A 21,346-nucleotide genomic window follows, 5' to 3' on the forward strand; every position below is an offset into this window, starting at 1 on the left:
AAAGACGACACAGATTTGAATTACTTCTAGCAGAACAGGAGACAGTCCTGGAATTGAAATCTGGCCTTGTCATTTGCAAGTTGTGTGACCTTGGATCTCTCTAAGCCTCATTTTTTTTTTCATTTATAAAATAGAAATAATAATTCTTGCCACAAAAGGGCATTATATGGATTTAATGAATAAAGTATAAGTACATAGTAGGTGTGCAATATTTGATCATTATTATTCTGGATTAGGTTAGAGGGGCATGTTGGCAATATGAAGGAATATTGCCAAAAATGCTGATTGCCTGGTTTTCAGGAAGCCCCCCCTACCATCACACCCCACCATTTATTCCCTTGATGAATATCATCTGCTATCATTAAGGAGCTGGTCACCAGCCTTAAAGGTACAGAACTGACTAGTCATGACAGTGCCCAGGTGTTTATCAAATTTAGGAATGTTAATTTACATTATCCAAACCCACAAGAAATTGAAGGATATATACCATAATGTCAATGTATTAACTCGTTTTGAAAAAGAGAACTCTATGTGGAACAAGTATACCAAGTGGTTCAAGAATCAGTATACCTTATCTGACAGGAAAACTCATTAAGAGGTGTGACCATGAGGTCAGGTTGTTGCGTGGCGATCTTCAGAGTGAAGGGAATGGGTCTGAGGCCTCAGCATATGCTGGCATGTGCTCTGGTGGCCAGATGGCCCAGTTTCCACCAGGGACATGTCTGCCAGGTGGCCCAGATGCTCACTTTGGTGAGTGGGGACTCTTTCCCCTCTGGCAGGCAGGGAGACATGCTGCCTAAACTCTGCTCCCCAGTCTCATTTTTTTCCCTGTGTCTCCATACCAAATCCCCTTTCTGATTGACATGTTCTTTCTTTAGATATGCTAATGTGATCGATAAGGTTACTGAAGAGTCCTTGCATTCCCTGCTTCTGGTGTGGGAAACATTTTGTCTCTAAGATGCCTTTTGAATATGTCTTATCTCATCTATTATGCATAGATTTTTTATAATTGAACTCTCAGAGTTTGAGGAAAAGGAGGCTGTCTTTACTTCTCACACATATTGAGAGATGGGGATTATAAACATGCCTTGGTAGACTTGGATGGACATTTCTCCCCGACCTTTCAGAGACCTGGGTAGAAGCAAGCCTCTTTGCTCTGGATTAATCTGGTTTAGTATTGAGTAGAGCTGTCATTTTCTTGAGAAGTCTTGACTTTCTATGTAGGCACCTGTCATGTCCTGAGATTTCATTTCTATCTGCTTCTTTATGATAGAATGACTAGCATATTTCATTCTTTAATTCTCCTTCTTTTCCCAAGTGATCTCTGTACTTTTAAAAAAGTTCAAGGTGGCTTCTTGGAAGCATAATTGGAGGGTCTGTTTTCTAGAGAAATCCTTTGTCTAGTGAGAATTTACATATAAGCAGCTCTAGCTATACGTGCCTCTTTTTTCCCTTAAGGTCAGTTTTGGGTAGGTGAGGGCAACACCTCACATCCATCGTAGAAATGCCAAGAATGTAGAGCAGAGAAGTGGTGTTTGTATAAGTTTTGAGGTCTTACCCAGCGACCCAAAACAATCAAAAGTAGAAACACCTTCTTTAAAGGCTACAGTGACAAGAGAAGTGCAAAGTCTCAAGTAAGCTGTGGGTCAAAGACCGTACAAGATCTGTTGACCAATGAAGAGGGCAGAGTTTAGTCCTCCAGGAACAAGCAGTGAAGGGATAGTGTGCGTGCTGCAGGAACAGAGAATGTATTGGGTGCTGGGTATACAAAGAGGGAAGGTCTACAGTCAGTGATAGATAAATGGAGAAGAATGATAAAAGAAGGAGTGGGCCAAAGAAAAGACCTTCCAAAAGGAAAATAAACACCTTCAAGCTAGGGGAAAATTGAAGAAGGAAAATGTTTGTGGAGTGCAAGGACAGTACAAAGGATATAAATTAGGAAAGCAAACATGTACACAAATAAGAGTCAATACTCCAAACCCTCTCTAAAATCAATAGTGACTTTATCTGGCAGAGATGTATAAAATACAAGTCTTAGAACCAAGCGACTGTTAAAATGGAAACAAAGGAAAAGGTCTTCAAGTTTAACAGTCTCAAAGGTGATGTCAGGTGCTTTTAATACAGGGAATATTCACAGCTGTTTGCAAGTAACCTAAAATTTAAGTTAAAAAAAATAAGAGGCGACAATTCCACTTCAGAATAGACTGTTGGGGTTCATTGCTGGGTATTCATCTAAACTCATGTTCTTGCCCTGAGCTGGGACTTCGATTTCCATCTTGAATTGGATAATCAGAATGGTATTGTGCCCAATGGATCTTTAATCCCGATTTTGCACATGCAACCCCCATTCTTGGCAAATCCAATCTCCCAACCTTCTGCATCAAGGTGAGATTTTTTTTTGCCCAGGACCATCCTATTCCTAAACTTGGAATCAATGGCTTGTTGGCCTGTGTAGCTAAGAGAGGTTTAGGGGTATATTTCATGGTGTTTTGTCCTTGTTTGCAAGGCTCACCTAACCTACATGAAGGCAGCATGAGAGTCAGATTTCATTCTTTCTAGGAGAGAGGATGCATGAGGTGGTGATGCAAGTTTGCCTGGATATGAAGTCTGATGACTTTTTTATTTGATTGGCTCTGTGACCCTGGGCAAATCATTCAATCTCTCTGAGGACTGTGAGAATTAAATGAGAAGTACATATATATAGCATGGTGATGGACTTTCCTGAAAATATAATGCATATGTATTAAGTAAATTACCTCTTGTGAGAAGTCTAATCTCTAGAACAAAGCATACGATTGGAGGTCCCAGTTAATGGGAGGACTATGGTGAGGAAATGGGCTTTCTGGGCATAGGAGGCAGTATGCTTGTTCAGAACAGTAAGCAGAGGGTTGGGAAAAGGGAGCCCCTTTCCATTTTTTTTTTTTTAAGGTTTACTTATTTATTCATTCAGAGAGAGTGAGAGAGAGGCAGAGACACAGGCAGAGGGAGAAGCAGGCTCCATGCAGGAAGCCTGATGTGGGACTCGATCCCGAGTCCCCAGAATCACACCCTGGGCCGCAGGCAGCGCCAAACCTCTGCGCCACCAGGGCTGCCCCTCCTTTCCATTTTTTAAAAAATATTTTATTTATTTATTTGAGAGAGAGAAAGAGAGAGAGAGAGCATACACGAGCAGGGGGAGGGGCAAAGGGAGAGGGACAAGGAGAAGCAGACTCCCTGTTGAGCAGGGAGCCCAATACGGGACTTGATTTCAGGACCCTGGGATCATGACCTGAGCCAAAGGAGGTGCTCAACCAACTGGGCTACCCAGGTGCCCAGAGCCCCTTTTTAGAATGAAATCTTACTTCTAAACTTTCCCAGCATTTCTGCAAATTTGATAGAGCATTTCCCCTTCCCATTCATTCTATGAGTTGATAGTATTGGAGAGGATTTCTTTTTTCATTTGACTGACGATATGTATGTGAGAAATAGGAATTGATCACATTTTACTGGAAAAAGAGAGACTAAGGAGAAAGGAGGGTCGAATTAGTGAAGAACAGTAAGCATCTGCCTAAAATATGTGAACTGCCATGATTAGTGGGGATAAAATGAGAATCTAGGTTGTCACTTTCCGTCCGTGGCTCTGCCTGGGGGAAGAAATGAAGGAACCGCATCCACAGATGTATAGTGACTTGCCCAAGGCTGAATGCTGATAGCCTAAGTGAGAAGCTTGGTCTCTGAGAACATAGGCCTTGGGGTCTCTTGGCACCTCAGGTAGCGAACTAATGCTTTCTCCTCACTGCCTCCTCCATTTAGAAATATTTGTGATGCTTAAAAACAACAACAACAACAAAACCAGACAAAAACCAAACACTAGAAAAATCCCATCAATTGATTTTTAACTTGTCCAGGAAAAACTGCTAAATGAAATGATTCCCACTGACCTTGAACTTCCTGTGGGGGTTCAGAGCAAATGCATGTCACTGCTTTGTGCATCCAGCTGACATGAGGCTCTTCATTAGCCTCTGGAAATAAAACTATTTGTTCCTTTATAGTTGTTACCTACCTCTAGCAAAAATGGTGATGAAATTAAGTACAACCCTTTGGCCCGCACTCCCCCTTAAAAACCCATCCCACATATCTGAGGGTTAGCAGAACAGTTCTTTTTATAAACAGGTGGGATGACATTATTGGAATGGAATGGGATGTGTGGCTCACACATTTGCTACTTCAGTGTCAGATTTCTGTGTTCTAGATTGAGTTGTGAGACTATAGTTCACTTAAGATTTGCAAGTCAGCGATCTCAAAAGAAGAATCTGGTAATGAACAAAATACATTTTGAGTCCCTTTTAAAGGATACAAAATTAATGCTATTAACTATTAATTTAAAAAAAGGATTTTGCAGATCAGTTCTGTTTTTAACTCATCCATTCCCTACCTCCTTCACACTATTTTGCCATCTCCCCTCTATACCACACTACCTGCCTGAGTCTATTCCCTTAAAAAGCATCTATATATATATATATTTAAAGCATCTATATTCTTAAAGCAACTTATTCTGATTAACCACTTGAAGTCCCTTTTCAGCTATTTTTTTTTTTTTTTCCTTTTCAGCTATTTTAAAGCAGTTTAAAGAAAGAATTTATTAAGAGCTTTAAAGGGTAAATTGAGGGACGCCTGGGTGGCTCAGAGGTTGAACATCTGCCTTTGGCTTGGGGCGTAATCCCGGAGTCCCGGGATCGAGTCCCACATCGGGCTCTCTGCAAGGGGCCTACTTCTCTCTCTGCCTGTGTCTCTGCCTCTCTCTCTCTCTTTCTCTCTCTGTCTCTCATGAATAAATAAATAAAATCTTAAAAAAAAAAAAAGAGTAAATTTGAATAGATCTCCCTCTATTCAAAGCAACAAAGTTTGAAGGGTGGTTGAACTTTTCTGGAACATAAAAAGCATCTATTTTTTCCTTACAAATTGACAACCTCTAAACCAGATTATGCCAACACCAAGTTGCCAGTTCTCAGCTATGAAATCCTAAGCTTCAGCATGCCAAAGGGGAGTCCCTGTCATTTGGATTCCAATCTCATCTCTGTTGTGTTCTGACCATGGTATCACAGGCACAAATCAATCTCCCTGAGACTAAGTTTCATCTTAAAATGTAAACCAGTTGATAATATCTTCCCTACTCAGTTGCTGTAAGGAAGAAATAAGACAGTGTATTTGAAAACACTTCACTGTGGTAAAATATTAAACCACTATTCCGTGAGGAGTATGTATTGTACAGTCTCAGCTCATGAAAATCTACCTGGTTGCCTTCTCTTTTGATTGTCATTAAATATGCACCGATTTGATTTATTTGTACAAATGAGAACACATGGTTTTAAAGTTTCTGATAATAACCATTTTGCTTAAAGGAGATGTAGTTTTAAAGGAGTAGTATCAACTTGGCCAGGGTTCAGAATGGGATTTTTTTTTCTTTTTGTTTTTTAAGACCGTCTTTGGGGATCCCTGGATGGCTCAGCGGTTTAGCGCCTGTCTTTGGCCCAGGGCGCGATCCTGGAGTCCCGGGATTGAGTCCTGCGTCGGGCTCCCTGCATGGAGCCTGCTTCTCCCTCCTCCTGTGTCTCTGCCTCTCTCTCTCTCTCTCTCTCTCTCTCTGTCATAAATAAATAAATAATTAAATAAATAAATCTTAAAAAAAAAAAAAAAAAGATGGTCTTTCCTGGAGAACTTAAATAGAAAGAGTTCTGATTCTGAAACAAGTTGTAGCTCATTGGTGAGAGGCTGAGCTGCAGGAAGAGGACCTTCAGGCTGCAGACCGGACTTTCTAGAAAGTGACTTTCATCTTCTGGGGCATCTTTGTTCCATTGATTCAAATGCTTAGGTTACTTACATAGGCACATGTGGCACAGGCTGAGCAATTGAGAAATGCAATGTTCTTTAGATTCCACAGTGTGCAGCCTTTGGAAAGTTCTGATGTCCAAAGATAACTCTTAAGTGGGCGGGTAGTGGGAGTTGAGGACAGTTAGAAAAGGAGCAATGATCTTTTTAGAGACAATTGCACAATTGCTCTTGAAGCTCCAGGTACTCACCTCTGTGTGCAACACATGTGGCTTCCTTCACCTCTCCTGGACACAGAAGCCAAATGAGAAAGATTTGTGTAAGTTCCAAGAATTGCCTCTTAAGATATAACAAGGGGGCTCCACTCTGGCCTCCATACTGAGTCCTCTGAGGAGGCACACGGAGGGGTGTGTTGTACCTGCGCCCTCTGGAGACCATGAGGCCATGGTGGTGGCTGGGATGGCGGGCAGTGGCACCCTTTTGGCTTCTGTATTGGAAGCTCTTCACATCTCGTTTTATACCTCCCACTTCCACATGCTCCCAGAAGGCTTGCGTTGACCCTCTTGTGGTCCCTGAACCCCCCACCCCAACCTGCCCCCTGGTCAGTTGCCCCTAACCATTACTTCATTCGTCCTTCTCCTCTTCTGCTCTTGGTGGTTCAGAATTTGAGCAAAACACTGGTGAGTAGCAGGGATGTGAGTAAGAACCTGAGGCTGAAGTTCGATTTGCATCCCAGCTGGGGACCCAGGCTCAGACTTCCCCAGAGGGGGAATCGGTATAATTGAGAACTGTGGTAACTTACCCTGTAAACATTTTTTCCACTTGAGCAAGTGGTGGAGAGGAAGGGAAGGAGGCAACTGCGGTGGCCTTCGACCCCCAGGAACTTTTCCGAGAGGCCTGGCATCATGGGAATGTGCTCAGTATGCTTTGAGGAGATATTTCAATCCTACTGGGACCATACTCAGAGGAGTTTTTGGCTTCCCTGGAGTTCTAGGTTTGAATGTCACTGTCTAGGAGTCTCGTATTTGGTTTCCTAATCAGTTGTTCCTTCCCATGGAAAATTCACATAAGATGTTATTAGGTTTCCTGTGAGGTATGCAACAGGACTCCCTTACTGTAATGAGAAAAGGGAGGTTTTTCTTTTTTTTTTTTTTTTTTCCTGTAGCCCATAATGATAACCACTATTTTTACTCAGCGGATTACATATGCTCACTGGCTATGCATTGGACGCTAGCCTGCATGCAAAGGAATGCCATAGTGCTTCCCAGCAGAGGAGGTTTGATGATGGAAGCCCTGGTTTCATTCCGGGGATAACACGGCTTTCCTTTGAACAAAGTATTCCAGGCAGGAGTCACCACTCCGTGCCCGACCACTAAGGAATGGCACTCAAATATCTGTCTGAGCCTGTGTAAAGGATGTGGAATCCGAGTTCTGAAGCCACTCAGAGGTTGCAGCGGCCTTCCCCTGGGCTCCAAACGTGGGTGCATCGGCTGGAACAGACAGGTTTGGGTGATTCCGATTTAGAATGTGAACCACACGTTTTGAATCCTGCATCCTTGAGTCAAAATGGCTTAACGCTGCTCCTTGTCAAACGTGGCTCCCCGATTTAAACACAAACAAGCCAACGCCTGGGTCCCACCCCGAGTCCTAATTCAGTTGGTGTAGGGTGTAGCCTGGCATTGGACATTTTTAAAGCTGCTTTTATGCTATTGTGCCGTCAAGTTTGAGAACCCCTGGTTTGAGCCATAAGTTGAGGTGATAAAGAGAGACCCCAAGGAGGTCGGCACTAACAGGTGAAAGAAAGCCACACAGAGTGGATGGGGTCATTCAGATAGAAGCAGGAGGAGAACCAGGAAGGCAAATCAGGAGAGGCCTGAGGCAGGCCAGAGCCTTGTGCGTGGCAGGGAGCTGAAGAGCAAGCGCGAAGACCCCTGCTTCAGAGCTTTCAGGACTGTAGGATCCAGAGAAGCCTGCTGGGAAGGTTCATCCCACCAGTGGCTCCTGCTCCTGCACTTCTGTGAGGCCTGTTTCTCATTATTGCTGTAGAGCCGTGGAATCCTTTCCGAAAGCTCGTGGAGAGCTGTGGCTACTGCAGGGCAGGGGAGGGGTGGTCCAGGGCCGCGCTCGTCCGCCGCAGCCCCGGGAATGTCCGTGACCCAGTGACCAGAGCGGCCACCACACGCCGTGCCATCGGGAGCTCGTTTTGTCAGCAGGTTTGAGCGAGTCACACACGCACCCTGCCACGTTGCCAGGTTCACTCTATGTATCATTTCTGGACGGTGCCCCCAGGAAACAAACCAGAAGGAAAGATGGTTTGCTCAATGCCATTGAACTTATTCATGCTACGTGAAGACGTAGTAGAGTGGAACAAGCATGTGCGCGTCTATCTATCCTCAAGGAATATTCATTTACTCTGTCAGTCCCGATTTTTAAAAAAAGTCACACCTTGTATAGCCATAGCACAAAGTCCCACCCTTCTTGGGAGTGAGGGATAAACAGTTTCCAGAAAGAACTGTTAAATGCCATCCATTGAAGACCCTCATTAGTCCTTAATTTTACTAAGGACCAGCCTCTTTGTGCTGTGGCCTGTGTTAGTAAAATGTTTGTTCAACTGTCTCGCCGGGCTAGAGGCCCACCCTCTCTTCATTAGCTGCCTGGCTGCTTCCTTCACGCGGTTGACCCTTGAGTGACATGGGTTCAAACTGTTCGTGTCTATTATGCATGGATTTTTTTTTTTATCGGTGTTCAATTTGCCACCATATAGAATAACACCCAGTGCTCATCCCATCAAGTGCCCCTCTCAGTGCCCGTCACCCAGTCACCCCCACCCCCTGCCCACCTCCCCTTTCACCACCCCTAGTTCGTTTCCCACAATGCATGGATTTTTTTTCAGTAAACTCAGTACGGTGCTATAAATGTATTTTCTCTTCCTTATGATTCCCTTAATATTTTCTTTTCTCTAGCTTACTTTATTATAAAAATATAGTTAGTAACACATACACAACATATATTAATAGACTGCTATTAGTAAGGCTTCCAGTCAATGGTAGGCTATGAGTAGTTAATTTTGGGGAGAGTCAAATGTCATACACAGATTTTTGACTATGCAGGGAGTGGGTGCCCCTAAGCCCTGCATCGTTAAGGGGTCCACGGTCACAATTTATCAGTGCATTTGAGAAAAACAATTTTTCCACCCCCCCTCATGCTGCTGTCAGACTCCTGTGTGCTGTTGTTTGCTTAGTGGGTAGGAGGCATAAAATTATCCTGGGGGATGGTTGCTTGGTTAATGTGCTTATTGTTTAGGGGGGAAGATTGCTGTGTTGTTTTCTTGAAGACTGTTCTAAGGAGCATTTTTAAAAGGATTGCTTGGAATGTTTCCTTAAAGGTGTCTCCTGGGAATCAGCCATTGTATTGTTCTCTATCGCAGGGCCTGTAAACCCTGGACACCTAAAACAGCCTTCCATGATATTGGCACAGGGGTAAGACATCCTCATAACCTTTCATCCTTTACCTGCATAACTTAAAGGAGCAAAAGGTGAAAGAGAAGCAATGTCCAGCGCCTGGAACGGCTCCTGGCACATGATGTGTGCTCAGTGAATATCTGTGAAATGAAAACAAAAATATGCCCAACGGCAGCGGGGTAGCCTGGTGGTGATCAGCCCCCACTCTCTCAGTCATTTGGTGTGACTTGGAATCCCAGTTTTATCTTTTGCTAGTTGCGGGGCCTTAACCACTACCTTAGTTTCATCATCCGTAAAATGGGCATAACAACAGTATCTTCCTAGGGGTGCCTGCGTGGCTCAGTCTGTTAAACAGCTGCCTTGGGCTTGGGTGGTGATCCCATGTCCTGGAATTGAGCCCCACGTTGGGCTCCCTGTTCAGCGGGTAGCCTGCTTCTCCCTCTCCTCGGCACTCATTCTCTCTCTCACTATCTCTCTCTGTCTCTCTCAAATAAATAAATAAAATCTTTAGGGGCGCCTGGGTGGCTCAGTGGCTGATCATCTGCCTTTGGCTCAGGTTGTGATCCCAGGGTCTGGGGATCGAGTCCTGCATTGGGCTCCATGCAGGGAGCCTGCTTCTCCCTCTGCCTGTGTCTCTGCCTCTCTCTCTGTGTCTCTCATGAATAAATAAATAAAATATTTAAAATAAATAAGTAAGTAAAATCTTTAAAACAAAACAAAACATCTCCCTCACCGGTAGGGTACTGGTAAATTGCCATACAAATGTTAGCTACTGTGAATTATGTTATGAGACAGGGTAGTCCTGAGATCCAGCCCCAGGTCCCGCTCTGTGCTCAACAGGGAGTCTGCTTCACATTCTCTCTCCCTCTGTCCCTCTTGCTTGTGCTCGGTCTCTCAAATAAATAAATAAATAAATCTTAAAAAACTAAAAAACAAAATGAAAGAAAAGACCTGATCAGAAAAAAACAAACCAGGGCAGCCCCGGTGGCGCAGAGGTTTAGTGCCGCCTGCAGCCCAGGCCGTGATCCTGGAGACCCTGGATCGAGTCCCACATCGGGCTCCCTGCATGGAGCCTGCTTCTCCCTCTGCCTGTGTCTCTGCCTCTCTCTCTCTCTCTGTGTTTCTATGAATAAATAAATAAAATCTTTAAAAAAAAAAAAAAGAAAAAACAAAAAAAAGTGAAAAGAACTGATCATTTGGTGTGTTCATATTTTATTCAATTTTTCCCTTCTTACTTGTCAGCAGCTTTCATGTTTTCCTGTCTTCATCCTGTAGCAGGTTTTCCTCAAAATCAGCTGTGGTGCCTGTTTAACATGCAAATCCCTGTACTCTTTCGAAATCAGACTGGGGGTGGGGGAGAGCCTGCTCCTTTACAAACTCGCCAGGCAATTGTAACACCCAGAGAGGCTTGCAGCTTGCAGCGCAAGGAGAGGAGATGTGCTTCGGCCCTCCTCTGGCGGGGAGGCCATTCCTACGGCTCTTTCTTTGTCTGTTTGGCCCACGGAAGACCCAAAAGGATGGGATCAGTGTCAATTTGAGTGACCCTGTGGTTATTCCTCAAAATGAAAGACTAGCTTCATGCCTCTTCTTGGTCATGATATATAAGTAAAATTCAAAATTCAGATTTTCAACTTGAGAGATCGGGGATGGTTCTCGTCTTCTCTTTACATTTTCACACACGTTTTAGAACACACCCCAAAGGCACAGAAATGTTCAAAGATTGCAATAGTATGTGGCCTGCCTTCTTTCCAAGGGCACAGGAGCTTGTCGCAGTTTCTAAGAATAGGCCTTTCTTGTACAGGTCACTAGGCAAGAATGGCCTCCGTGTCACTCTGTTTACACAGTTTCACATCTGACACCTTCATAACCACAGTGCTGACTTGGTGAGGCGGGAGGACCAGCTTCAGTCTGCGGGAAGTGCATCCCGGGCCTGCAGCCCCACAAACACTGAACATTGAGCAGCATCCCTACTGAGACCAGAGGTGTTTGGATTAAGGGACCTTTCAACCTTTGCTTCTTGATTTCTCATCCCCTTTCCATCACTGTCTCAAAGACAGGGACAGAGGTCAAAAACTCAGGTCCTTGTACGAGATACTATTGAACAGAAAAATAAACTCACATTCAGAAATTAAGACCTACAGTATTGTGTTTTGTTTTATTTCATCTGTCTTGCATTTTTCCCCTTTGCAAGCATGGGAGTTTACAAGGCATCATATAGTTGCAAATTTGTCTCAAAGTCAGGGACAGAGGTCAAAAACTCAGGTCCTTGTACGAGATACTATTAAACAGAAAAATAAACTCACATTCAGAAATTAAGACCTACAGTATCGTGTTTTGTTGTATTTCATCTGTCTTGCATTTTTCCCCTTTGCAAGCATGAGAGTTTACAAGGCATCATATAGTTGCAAATTTAGTTTTGAGACCTTTCAAGAAAGTGTTCTGAAAAGGCTGACTTATCCTTGACCTTTTCAGAACAGCCATCCAATAGTGAGAGGCTTTTTCTTTTGTGTAATAATTCACAGACACCCCTGTCCTGTCCCCTAAATGCAGACAATGTGGGTGGTATTAGAATTATTTCCTTGGGATTAACATTCTAAAATTAAGAGGATAAAAGGGTGGGGGCACTTGATATTGAATTTATGGAGGTGATTGAACTGGACTGACTGAGCAGTCACATTCATAAGATTCATAGCGGGCTCTGAAGAAGTAGGTCAATTCAGCTCAAATGTAGGATATTATCTCTAGGAATCAATTCTGCTTTATGAGTATCACCTGCCACCTATAGATAAATAATTTTAGGAAGCTTTCACTTGTTGGCTTTGGGCATTCCAAGCATTTCATCCTCACATTTAATTCTTCTAACAACCTATGAAATAAGTGTTACTTTTGTTATTACTGTAATAGGCGAGGGCCAGACTTCCCATAGCGTGGCTGGCCAGGGGAGCACATCTATGAAGTGTGGATTTGAACTCCAGTCCATCAGATACAAAAACCCAAACATTTAAGCCAGTAGGTAGGTGTTCAGAGGAGCTGGTTTTCTATGATTGCTCAAAACCCCTAAACAACATGGGTTCTTCAGCCTCTGGGTGACCCATGGTTTGGGTTCTGCCAATGCTTTTATTTGTTTTGCTTTAAAGACAGTCACACACTGGTGCCTTTTATTTTCCCCACAGTGTTGATTCATGTTCCCTTAAGTAGATTAACCTACCCAACTTGTCTATCTCATTTGATGGGAGCAAGTCCACATGCCAATCAAAATAGAAACGGGAGGGATGCCTGGGGGGCTCAGCGGTTGAGCGTCTCCCTTTGGCCCAGGGCGTGATCCTGGGGTCCCTGGATCGAGTCCCACATCGGGCTCCCTGCATGGAGCCTGCTTCTCCCTCTGCCTGTGTCTCTGCCTCTCTCCTTCTGTGTCTCTCTGAATAAATATATAGAATCTTTAAACAAAACAAAAACAGAAATGGGAGAAACAACACAGCAAGAAGGGAGAAGTGATGGAGGGTTTCATGGTTATTGAGAAATCAGTACAGCCTGTCATTTTCCCTTTTCCCCCAAAACAAAACAAAATACACCACTGCTTGATCCCAGTCATAATATGTTCTCTAATGTCTAAACGGTTATGATACCTAATTAATCTAGAAATGTTGGAACAGTTACCATTTTGTAAGAGAACACCTAGAGTCTGTCACTTCCCTCCCACAAAGTAGAAGCTTGGTAAGTGGTGCTGGGTGTAGTCCTCGCCTTACAAGTCCTTACCCCTAGCCCTGGAAGGCTCCGTCCACGGCAGATTGATGCCACAGAGGCCTGCTCCAACTCCTGGAGGAGATGGAATTTGTCCCTGAGCCCTGTTCTTGCCAGCGCCTAGTGACTCCCTGGCTTCTCTCCAGTTCAGGACCCCGTCTATCTCAAATTTTTCTTCTCCTACGAATTGTTCCTCCACACCCATCTTTTTTCCTGGTTCCTCATTCAGACATACCTCTCTGTTTCTTGCTTCCTTGGAATCTTGCTAGGGGGTGACTTCCAAGCTCCAAAGATATGGCTTGAGAACAGCCGAAGTCCTTTGGGAACAATGTAAGCTTACACTAGCAACATGGTGGTAGTAAAATGAGTGTTCATATTTTTAAAAGCCATTTCGCGGGTTACCAGGATGGTGTTCCATCTATGACAGATTGACACATTGGTGGGTCTTGTCATTAGAAGACTTCAAGTCAGGGGGGCGCCTGGGGGGCTCAGTTGGTTACGCTCAGGTCATGATCCGGGGTCCTGGGATTGAGCCCCAGCCCGGGCTCCCTGCTCAGCGGGGGGGGGACCTGCTTCTCCCTCTGCCTCTGCTGGGCCCCCTGCTTGTGCTCTCTCTCTCTCTCTCTCCCTCTCTCAAATAATAAACAAAATCTTAAAGAAGAAGACGAAGAGGCAGAAGCCTTCAAGTCATGGGCCGAAGGTGACCTCAACCTCCAAAGGCTGACCCTGGCCGTGTCAGCCACACAGGCTACGTGGCTGACCCTGCTCCGAGCAGTGGCCGGAGACGATGGGCCCTGGGGAGGAGGCTTAGAGGCACCTCAGGTATCCTGATGGTGTGGCTGAAATACTCATTTCACAATCTTGAAAATCATCTTACAGAGGCATCATGACGATTCAAATGTGAATATCCACATTTGAATGGAGTGAAAAGAGAGTGATCGGTATGTTCCAGGTTTGGGGTCGCCCCTTGTACGCTGCCGCCACGTGTGCACGTGCACTCACAGGCCCTACTAGAGCTTACGGAAATACAGCAGGTGCGGTTATATTCGAACTTCAGAACAGTTTTTCAGTAAGAGTGTGTCCCTGATTTTATCTAACAACCCCAGTCACACGATAACTTAGATATACAGGAAAAAACACATTGTTTCTTTACTCTGAACTTAATTTGGTCTCCTCGCAAACTCCCCTTGCCCCGAGCAGGGAAACTAAACGATACACCCTCATCCCGGCCCAACTGGAAGCTGGACTCGTCTCGGTTGTTGGAACAGTCCCTTGGGGTAATGCTCAGTCTCTTGACATACGTTGCTCCCTGTCTCAGATGTTATTTTTATTTCCAAGGCCCGACTGCTTTGCCTAAATAGTGTCTGAAGGTCTGGGAGGTGAGTGCGGGTCCTTGAGCACCCTGTCCCCTGGTGTCTGGGCTCTGTCCCTGGTCACCCCTGTCACTGCTGAATCTGGTCACTGTGTTCAGAGTTGGCCTGGACCATGCCCCTGGGGATCCCTAGGAACCTTCCCCCCGCCAGATGTAGGCTCTGATTTGTTCCCATTCATTTCAGATACTGTCTGCCAAGTTGTCCATCTCAGCAACGCCTGGCCCAGGGGTCTGCCCCAGGATCCTCTCACACCCTCACCTGCTCATTCCACGTCTCCCGGCTGGCATCTCCCATCTGCCTAAATTAAGGTGGGCCAGGCCCTCCTCACAGTGGCCTTTCCCTAGAGATTCACAGGGTGCAGTGGAGCCAAGATTCCCCGACTCCCTAAATATCACCCTCATTTACCTCACATGCTTGGCCTCTTCTCCCTGAGGCCAGAGAGGTGAAACTAGACTTCTCTCTGAAAGCTTTGCTCTGACCTGCCACCATTGTTCCGCTCATTCCCGCAAGACCCTGGAATGGCAAGGACTGGCCTTTCGCGCTCTTGTTCTGCTGTGTCTCCCTTCTATAACTGCAGGCCTCCTGGCTACCTTAGGTGGGAGGGGTATTCCCCTTGCATTGTGCGAAGAGCTGATACTGGAATCCTCCAGAATTAACCCTGGATAGGTTACAGTGGTCGATCTCAAAAGTGTGGCATGGACCAGGGACTCCTATGAAATGTAAATTATCTGGCCCTCCTCTAGATGCTTCTGTACTGTATCAGATATTCTGGGGTGTGGGCCTAGCAGTGGGTGGTTTACCGAGTTTTCTGGGTGATTCTGGTATACCATAAAGAGCCACAGCTTTAAGGATTTCAACAAAATTTCTCACTCCCTTGCTGATGGTTTGTTTCTATGCCCCCATCTAGTTGATTTATTAACTTGCTAGATACACTTGAAACATTTTACAGTCAAAAACAAGGAATCTGGAGCCTTAAAGGGAATGGCAGTTCTGACATAGGGTACAATGTGGATAAACCTTGAGGACTTTATGCTAAACGTAACAAGCAGCCACAGAGAGGCCACTGCTGTCTGTTCCACTATGGGAGGTACCTAGAGTGGTCCATTTAATAAATCTGGAAAGTAGCATAGCGATTGCCAGGGCCAGGGAGGGCGGGGGGAGAGGGGCCTGGGCAGCTATTGTTCTGTGGCTACAGAGATTCAGTTTCGTAGGATGAAAGGAGTCCTGAATATGGATGGTGGGATGTACTTTACTATCACTGAACTCTACACTTAAAAATGGCCAAGATGGTAAATTTTGTTGTGTGTATTTTACCAAAATCAGTTTTTTAAATTACAAATAAAAATTTAAAAATATGGGGATCCCTGGGTGTCTCAGTGGTTTACTTACGCCTGCCTTTGGCCCAGGGCGTGATCCTGGAGTCCCGGGATCGAGTCTGAGTCAGGCTCCCTGCATGGAACCTGCTTCTCCCTCTGCCTGTGTCTCTGCCTCTCTCTCTCTCTCTGTCTTTCTCTCTCTCTCTCTCTCTGTGTGTGTGGGTCTTTCATGAATAAATAAATAAAATCCTTTAGAAAAATTTTAAAAATACTGTTACTAAAGCAAAAAGTAAAATCATGAGTTAAAAATGGCTTAAAAATGGAGATCCCTGAGGGTGGCTCAGCATTTGAGCACCTGCCTTTGGCCCAGGGCGTGATCTCGGAGTCCTGGGGATGGATTCCCACCTCGGGCTCCCTGCATGGAGCCTGCTTCTCCCTTTGTCTGTGTCTCTACTTCTCTCTCTCTGTATCTCTCATGAATAAATAAATAAAATATTTTAAAAAAATGGCTTAAATTCTTAAGCCAAAAGGTGTTGATTTGAGGAAAGGTCATGTGGCTGACTCAGTTGGTTGCCCATGGAACGTAATCCTGGACTTCAGATTTCAGATGTAAATTTTGAAACAGATGCCCCTGGTAAATTTGGATATTTTACCGGATTTTAGTTTAGTTTCTGAGCTAACTAAAACATGAGAAGAACCCGGTCAAATAGACCTGAGTCTAGAGTTCAAACAGAATAGTTGGTCTCAGCATGGCTATTGAGATAAAAAATAATATATACTTGGAATTTTTGCATATCTCAGGCTAAAAGCCTTGGGCATAAATGAACTCCTGGTGGCGTTTATCCTTCTACCTGAAAAGTGTTGGCTAGCCATCAGCTTCTTCCCATCTACCAGAAGGATGAGCCCTGGGAAGGGTCTGGCAGTTCAGTCTATTGGTGTGAATAGAAGGTCTTGCAGGTCCCTTTACTGTTCTACTCTTAAAATCACTTGGCAATTAGTGAGCCCGTCTTCCTTACAGGCAGCAACAAGAGGTTGGTATTGGCAGACGGTAGGGCATTAGATACCCATCCACCTCCTGAGAATATATGTTAATTGCTCATGCAATAAAATAATATTCTTCTCTATAAACAGTTCATGTTTTCTCAATCTTGTTAAAAGGAGAATGAAAGCCTTTTTAGAGAACTCTTAAGTAAAAACAATGAATCTACTATGCAGCACACAGTTTCAATAAAAGTTCCCTACAACTTCTTTATAATCCACTTGCCACCAGGAAGTCTCCTGGTGCATTGCTTTAAAAATAAAAGTACCTGTGGGGTGCCTGGTTGGTTCAGTTGGCAGAGCATGAGACTCTTGATTTCAGGGTCTTGAGTTCAAGTCCCACATTGAGCAAAGACATTATTTGAAAAAAGAAAAAGTACCTACGTAATAAACATCAGCTTTCAATACCTTACCACCGCCACCAACCCTCATAATGTGAAATATGAATACCCAGTCAGAGTCTAAATTGAGTAAGGTTCATTATGCTCCTTGTTAAGAATTAGAGTTTATCATAGTCTTATTTAAGACTTAAGAAAATACCCCATTTGCTAATTTTAAGAGAGGTTGTATAGTCCGATGGAAAAATACCTGGGCTTTGTAATAGCCCTGCCTTTGAATCTACACTTTTCATGTCTTAGGTGTGGATCTAGCTGCATAACCTACTGCAGTATGGTTTTCCTTAGTTGTATGGTTGGTATAAATTTTATCTTAATTGTATATCAGAGGATTTTCATATCCTTATATGAGATATTCTCTACAGAGTAGCAAGTACATGTTTGGCATATGTATCCATCTAGGAAATACCAGGTATTGAAAATAATAGATATGTGGAAATAGCAAGCATCAGAATCTAAAGAAGTACTTGGCTAAGCTTGTGGGCTCCATCTTATTGTTGGATTCACCATAATTCTTACTGGTTGTACCTTTATTTATTTAAACCCAGTTTTGGGCAGCCCTGGTGGTGCAGCGGTTTAGCAAGTCCCACGTCTCGCTCTCTGTGTGGAGCCTGCTTCTCCCTCTGCCTGTGTCTCTGCCTCTCTCTCTCTCTGCATCTCTATGAATAAATAAAATCTTAAAAAAAAAAAACCCAGTTTTATTTTTTCAGACCTGAAGCAACTAAATCTATTATTAATTTCTCATGGTTAAGATTTGAACAAGGCCACAACAGGCAAAACTTATTGATGATGGAGGTCAAAAGTGGGGGATGGGGAGTCTGGAATAGGCTGGAAAAGTCTGGAAGGAACCTTCCGCAGATGCTGGACATATTCAATGTCATATTTACCATTTATATAAGATTAGTGTACTTTATATACTCTGTATATGCTACACATCTTAATACAAATTTTATTTTTTTTAAAGATTTTACTTACGAGAAGCGCAGAGAGAGAGAGAAGGGCAGAGACACAGGCAGAGGGAGAAGCAGGCTCCATGCAGGGAGCCCGAAGTGGGACTCGATCCCGGGTCTCCAGGGTTACAACTCAGGCCGAAGGTGGTGCTAAACCGCTGAGCCACTGGGGCTGCCCTTAATACAAATTTTAAAAATGATTTGAAATAGGTGCACATAAGGCTTGGAAGGTCTACCTACACATGCCAAATCTACTATGAAAGCTATTCAAATTTATTTTTAAAATGCAACTCATTGAATTTAATAAAATTCTTTGCAGAATTTGAAAACTACCTCTTGGCCTGCAAACACTTGTTTAATCTGTGTTCAAATTCTGAATGTTTTACCTAAGAATCTGGTCTTCCGTCTTCTGGAAAAACATCTGATCTGGCAGCAGTGGCTTGGAGCTATGTGTACCCAAGTCAGGTGAGGTGGGGCCTCACAGCTTCCTATGATCTTAAACCTGCCACTTTGATTGTTTATTCTGTCTGCCTGGCCTGGTGGGCATCTGAGTTTGCCAGTCTTGGTAGCTCAAGTACGGGTTGGCTAGTTATCTTTCTTTTCCTTTCCAGCCGATTGTCCAGACTGAGTCTTTCCCGGGAGAGTGATGGTCGACCCTTTCTAATACTAAACTAAGGCAGGGAGTTACTGTGTCTTGCACTCCTGACCTTTCCAGGGCCTGTCATCGCAAGCATGCATGAAATGCTTGCCAAGTGACTGAAAACCCCTACATACTGTGCTGACTGCCCACTCTTCTATGTCTCCTGTCACGTTTCTTTTCAAGGCATGTGGGTTCACGAGCCCCACTGTGATCCAAACTGCCTTTTTCTACCACAAGATGGAGGACAGGGAAAGTGAGAGGAAGAATGTTCTCCACATTGTCTGTTTAAATTATGATTTGAAGCAGGTTTTATTATACCAAATTATCATCAGGCTAATTGCTTGACAGCCTCTCTCGTTACTGTTGGCTGGCGCCATCAAACTGATCTGCTCTGCTGATAGCTGGCTGGGGGCGGCATGGCACGTTCTCCCTAGGGAGAAATCTGCCAGCTGGAACAATACCCCAAACTCCTAAATATTGTATATGCCAAACACATCCCATTTTTAAGTCATAACAAATCTAACAGATACACTAGTGCTTAAGAGAATATACTGTGAAATCAGGCTGCCTGGGTTCAACTCCTGTCATCACCACTTGCTAGTTTTATGATCGTGGGCAAGTGTTTAACCTCGCCTTAGCTCTACAGCAGGTATTATAGTCATAGTACTTTTCTAGTAGTGTTGTTGGAAGAATTGAAACAAAATATGTGAAGTACTTAGTATCCTTCTTGCTACATAGTAGGTGCCCTGCTCACAAGCTAAGTCCATATGTAAGTATAGAAATGGAATTCATTTTTATAGTAGCTGCGCAATTTTCCTAGAGATTGAAATGACTTATCAGTAGTGTTGTAATTAGTGTTCTGTAGTACTCTTTCTCTTGTTTCCTTTTCATCCCCAAAGGTAAAATGTGAATCCAAATATAATTCCTCTATCTGCTATTCTTAGCACTAAATGGTAACTTGGGGTTCGCCATCTGGGATGTCGGGACTTTGAAGGCATGACTGAGCTCAAGGCTGTGGTTTGCTGCCTTCTGGCCACTAACATTCTTGTGAAGAAATATCTAGGTTGCCCCAGAGGATCAGAGAATATGAAGAGAGAAAAGGAGAACAGGAATGATATGTTCCTTTGGTTTGTTCATCTCTGAGGTCAAAGGTAGCACCATAGAATCAGAATTTAAATCGAAAAGCGTGGCTCTCATGAATAACACCAGCAACGAAAAAAATATCATGCCTTCGGATTTCTGATTTATGTCCTACAGTTATTATGCAGGAAAGATATTGCAATGTTAATACTTTGGACTTGATTGACATCTTTTATGACTCTAGGAGGCCTAAAGGCATTATCTCATCAACCTTGATGTTGGTGTGTGGTCAGATTGGAATAAAAAAATGTTTGCCTGAGTACAAAGTGAGCATGGCTCAACTGCTCCTGCGTCCACTTCCCTTAGAGTGCCCTCAAGGATCTCACTCCTTCAGACATACTTGTAGTTCTCCAGCGAATACAGTTTCCCATGAAATTAAACAAAAATGGGCTAGAAAAGAGAAACTGAGCTTATTAAGTTTCTTTTTAGGCTTACTGCCCAGTTTTCTTTCAGCCTGGAACTTCTATGTGGGGATTTGCAGAGTTGGGCTAAACTAATTCTGAACTTCATAGAAGTTTTATTTTTTATTTTTTGCCTTACACATCATCACCTTTGTCATTATCACTATCCTTGCCAGTGTGATCTATTCTACATTGCCTCTTCCTTCTAATGAAACAGTGTGATTTCTAGAAGTAAGATGTGCAGGGTACCAGTTCTACCTGAATTATTTAGGTGACTATCAAGCTTAATCTAGTTATTGAGCATCTAATATATGTCAGTCATTGCTCTCGATGCTTAGGAGTCAGGCATGATTAAAACAGACATCTCTGTCCTCAGCGAGCATTCTTGTGAGCAGAGGAAATGACTAACACACACAATACATATGTAAATTATACAGTATGTTAGAAGGTGGTGAGTCCTCTGTGTAAAGAAAGCAGCCCAGAGGCCAAGAGGTTGTTTGTATCTCCTCCATTCATAAAATTCTTTCAATTCCTCCTGGGAATGTTGAGGACAAACTTTTAATTTTTTTTCAAATTTTTAATTTTTAAAAAACATACTCTATATAGCATAATGTATAGAGAAGTTGAATCACTATGTTGTACACTTGAAACTAATGTAACAGTGTGTCAACTATACTCAAGTTAAAAAATTAAAAATAATATAAAGATAAAAGCATACTCTGTAAAAGTACTTTGAGCTTCTGGAGCATATCAGAAAAACATAAGGCCTGGCACGTAAGTGCCCTGCAGGCAACCAAATCTACTTTATGCAGTGGATGAGTCTACCTTACACGGCTGGAGAACAGTGTAACCATGATGCATGGCCACAGAGAAATTGAAAATAAGTGAAACCACATTTTCTTCATTATGTTGTAAGGCTTTCTCTCCACAGATCCTTATCTCTAACCACAAACAAGCACCCTACAGGAACATGTGCAAATCATTAAGGAAAAATACCAGTGGAAATCTGGTGTTCTGGAATCAAGGCTCTCTATCTTGGTCTGCAGTTTATCAATAGTAACATAAAACTCTCCTGCCTGTGGG

The 21,346-nt window shown here is 43.6% G+C and overlaps 1 long non-coding RNA gene across 1 annotated transcript in view; it reads right to left on the bottom strand.

Annotated features, from left to right (window-relative positions):
- LOC125754210 (uncharacterized) overlaps window positions 1-21,346 on the bottom strand; it is a 57,960-nt gene that overhangs the window by 32,472 nt on the left and 4,142 nt on the right. The window contains exon 2 of the long non-coding RNA XR_007407834.1: window positions 18,104-18,259. This is a non-coding gene — a long non-coding RNA (uncharacterized LOC125754210). The remainder of the gene's footprint in view (window positions 1-18,103; window positions 18,260-21,346) is intronic.

This window comes from Canis lupus, chromosome 32 (genome assembly GCF_003254725.2).
Source record: "Canis lupus dingo isolate Sandy chromosome 32, ASM325472v2, whole genome shotgun sequence".
Taxonomy (NCBI): domain Eukaryota; kingdom Metazoa; phylum Chordata; class Mammalia; order Carnivora; family Canidae; genus Canis; species Canis lupus.